Here is a 5,000-nt window from a genome sequence, read left to right on the forward strand (position 1 = left end):
CTCAAAAATCCCTGCCCCCCCCCTCTCGCCACCCCATAAATATTTTTCTAGATCTGGCCCGTATTTTAGTACAATATGAGATCGTATTTCGCGTTTGTCATTTCCGGTTTTAATGTTTTGTATTAGGTCTCGCGCACGCGCAGAACGTACGCTCAAGACGGCGTCGCTTCGGTGTGTCCTGAGGCCCTTTTTGGACCTCGGGGAGCCGACTGATCGGTCCGACCGGCTGTCGGTCGGCCGTCTGGCTGGTGTGTCTGAAGCTTTACTGAGAAAGAAAGAAAGACTTCACGCTACAAACTCACATTGAGCAGCAAAAGATGCATTATATTGAAGGTTAACTGTGAATTACAAAGGGTTGGTTTTCCTAATGTGAACTCAGAAACACACACACTAGACACACACACACACACACTGGACACACACACACACACCGGACACACACACACCGGACACACACACACACACACACACACACACACGGACACACACACTGGACGCACACACACACCAGACAACACACACACACACACACACACACACACACACACACTAGACACACACACACACACACACACACACACAACACACACACTAGACACACACATACACACACACACACAAACACACACACCGGACACACACACACCGGACACACATCTACACACACACACACACACACACACAAAACACACACACACACACCGGACACACACACCGACAACACACGGGACACACACAAAGACACACACACACACACACATACACACACACAACACACACACACACCAGACACACACACTGGACACACACACACCACACAACAAAACACACAACACACACAAAAACACACCGACACAAATAATAAACACACACAATAATAAAAAAGACAAAAAAACACACACACCAGACAAACACCCCAAACCAACACACACACACACACAAAACCCGGACACAAACACACACACACCCGGACAAACACTCACACACAAAACACAAATAACACACACACACACACACACACCCGGACACAACCCACACATAGACAACACACAACGAAACACACTCGGACACACAATACCAGACACATACACACACACACACACACCCCGGACACACACACACACACACACACACACACACACCGGACACCGATGACTAATTCAGGTGGAGGAGGGAACTAATTAGGTGTCTGAGACAAACGTCTCAGAGAAGAAAGGAGGTACAGTTGCAGGACGGAAACACTCAGAGATGGACTTCCAGCACACTGTGAGTACCTGCATGATCCCATGGCTGAGCTGCTTTATCTGGTCTGATACTGGACTGCACGCACAATCGTTCGTCCATTACATTGATGTTAAAAAGGATCACATCTTAAAACAAGGGTTGTTAACTCTCCTGTTGTCCTCGGGTCACATTTGAGCCATTTTCTAAAAGTTTCTGTATCAGAAATTCGGGTTTTCTGTCAAACAAATTGTCAAAAAGAAATAACGTGGATTGTTCCCTACAACGCTCTTTACAAGTAAAATAAATGCTCAGTTCACTACTTTCATTGAATTTGTCGGTTTTATTACATTTTAGAGCATTTAAAGAAAATAATATTCAAATAACGTTGAAAAGAGCTTCAAAAATGTTGAGAAAAGGGACAAAAACATCTGGAAAATCTTCAAAAATGTCAGGTATAGTGATAAAACATCAGGTATAGTGATAAAAGGTCAGGTATAGTGATAAAAGGTCAGGTATAGTGATAAAACATCAGGTATAGTGATAAACATCAGGTATAGTGATAAAACATCAGGTATAGTGATAAAAGGTCAGGTATAGTGATAAAACATCAGGTATAGTGATAAACGTCAGGTATAGTGATAAAACATCAGGTATAGTGATAAACGTCAGGTATAGTGATAAAACATCAGGTATAGTGATAAATCAGGTATAGTGATAAAAGGTCAGGTATAGTGATAAAAGGTCAGGTATAGTGATAAAACATCAGGTATAGTGATAAAACATCAGGTATAGTGATAAAACATCAGGTATAGTGATAAATATAGTGATAAAATGTCAGGTATAGTGATAAAAGGTCAGGTATAGTGATAAAACATCAGGTATAGTGATAAATATAGTGATAAAACATCAGGTATAGTGATAAAAGGTCAGGTATAGTGATAAAACGTCAGGTATAGTGATAAAACATCAGGTATAGTGATAAATATAGTGATAAAACGTCAGGTATAGTGATAAAACATCAGGTATAGTGATAAATATAGTGATAAAACATCAGGTATAGTGATAAATATAGTGATAAAACATCAGGTATAGTGATAAATATAGTGATAAAACGTCAGGTATAGTGATAAAACATCAGGTATAGTGATAAATATAGTGATAAAACATCAGGTATAGTGATAAATATAGTGATAAAACATCAGGTATAGTGATAAATATAGTGATAAAAGGTCAGGTATAGTGATAAATATAGTGATAAAAGGTCAGGTATAGTGATAAATATAGTGATAAAACATCAGGTATAGTGATAAATATAGTGATAAAACATCAGGTATAGTGATAAATATAGTGATAAAGGTCAGGTATAGTGATAAATATAGTGATAAAAGGTCAGGTATAGTGATAAAAGGTCAGGTATAGTGATAAATATAGTGATAAAACATCAGGTATAGTGATAAATATAGTGATAAAACATCAGGTATAGTGATAAATATAGTGATCAAAGGTCAGGTATAGTGAAATATAGTGATAAAAGGTCAGGTATAGTGATAAAAGGTCAGGTATAGTGATAAATATAGTGATAAAACGTCAGGTATAGTGATAAAAATAGTTATAAAACATCAGGTATAGTGATAAATATAGTGATAAAAGGGTTGAAAAGACCCAGAAAACCCAGACCCAGAAAAACTAAAAACTGCATAGTTGACGGGAAGCAGCTCGATCAGTTTTACTGAAGATATAACATATATTTTCTACTATAAAAATCACTTTCATGCACAAAAATCTAATTTCTTAATGCAGGACTTTTTCACTATTAGAATCTTGAAATGTCATCAAATATATAAAGAAATTCAGAAGGAAGATTTTCATTGCAGGGATACTGATTACAAGCTCTGAAGATTCAGTTTTTTTCAATATTAATATGTTTTATATCCCATGTTTTATTCTATCATCAATAAAGTCTGTCTGTTTTCTATCAGGCTGTTCTCACGAAAATGAATGCACTGTAATTCAGAAATTACAGAAATGTTGATTAATGTGCACTGTCCTAATCAGATAAATAAATCAGCAAATCAGCGACCGCTAGCTGCCTAAAACACATGGCTTTCGAAGCGGTGGAGCGAAGTTTGTGTCCCGGAAGAAGTTAAAGGAGAAATTTGCCGCAAAATGAACAGTCACGATCAGTCGAACGACGATCGACTGGTCGGGACTGTTTTCCTGAGATGGCGCCTGCATGTTAACGCGAACGGTACTGTCTTTATGAACTATCTTTTTAATAAACTGTCTGTACACTTACAAAGTTCTCAATGCTTTGGTGTACATGTAGGGACCCTCAGTATGCTACCGTGGAAGTGTGGTGCTATTTGGAGCCTTGTTAGTGGTCTAGAAATAGAGATTTATTGTTACTTTACCCTCTGTGTCACTACCCAAAGTGAGTAGAGCGCAGATTTGAGTTGCGCATGCGTCACTTTGCGACAAGTAACCTACAAGATGCTAACGGCGGTTTGAGCTAACGTTAGCAATCAAGTAGCCTACTAGATGCTAACGGCGTTTTGAGCTAACGTTAGCAATCAAGTAGCCTACTAGATGCTAATGGCGTTTTGAGCTAACGTTAGCAATCTAACGATCATAGAGAGCTAAAACGTTTTTGAAATGACTGCTAGCTACAAGTTAGCAATCAAACACAACAAAGGCTGTCACTTGAATGGCGTTTTTTTAGCTAACGTTAGCAACCAAACAATCATAGATAGCTAAAACATTTTTGAAATGACTGCTAGCTACAAGTTAGCAATCAGACACAACAAAGGCTGTCACTTGAATGGCGTTTTGAGCTAACGTTAGCAACCAAACAATCGTAGATAGCTAAAACGTTTTAGAAATGATTTCCATCTTTTGTTATTGTATGTAAAGAGAAAAGTTTATTATTTTGCAGATTTCACAAATTTCAGTAAGACACGTTATGCCGTAAACTGTTTAAATCTGAGCATGCGCTACTCACATCTGCACTCTACTCACTTTGGGTAGTGACATACCCTCTGCCCCGACGACTAGCGCTATAAGCTAATTAGCGGTTTGCGCTAAAACTGCTCACATTCGATTAGCATGAAAACATGTCATAGAGAACGGTCGACTCTGTATTTCTCCTTTAAGAACCTGACTCCACCAGATGGATCGCTTCGCATTTGCTCGGCATATCCATCTGGGAACTTTCCGTTGGAGAACTTTTGGGAAGGGGGCAAAAATCCTGGTCTATCTACCACCTAAAGTTGGTGATAGACAGGCCGAATCAACCAATCAGATCAAAATTAACACTCGCCAGTCCCCAGATAAGGGGAATATTTTCCGTTTGGCGAGTAAATCTCAGAGGGCTATCGGCACATGTGGAGTAAATGTTTGTACCAAAATAGTTCTGTTGAGTTGAGTTAAGGAAAAAGTTCTTATACAGCTGCAGTCCAATACACACCAATTATAGGGCTATACTTTTCGTAGATATATGTAAGAATGGTTCATGAGAACATCCTGTAAATCAGGGATCTTCAACAGGGGGTCCGGGACCCCTAGGGGTTCCTCAGAGTCAATGCAGAGGGGCCTCCAAATTAAAAAAGTTAAAAAGTCTTAACATGAATCCAACAACATTATAAGCAAATATAAATCCCCACTGCTTACTGGCCTAGGTGGTCACTAATTCAATCCACAGATACATTTAATCCTAAGGATTCACTTTGCCACATGTATGTTTTAACATTAAAACATGATTTACAAACCATGTCAACAAT

Source organism: Perca fluviatilis, chromosome 23 (assembly GCF_010015445.1).
Source record: "Perca fluviatilis chromosome 23, GENO_Pfluv_1.0, whole genome shotgun sequence".
Taxonomy (NCBI): Eukaryota; Metazoa; Chordata; class Actinopteri; order Perciformes; family Percidae; genus Perca; species Perca fluviatilis.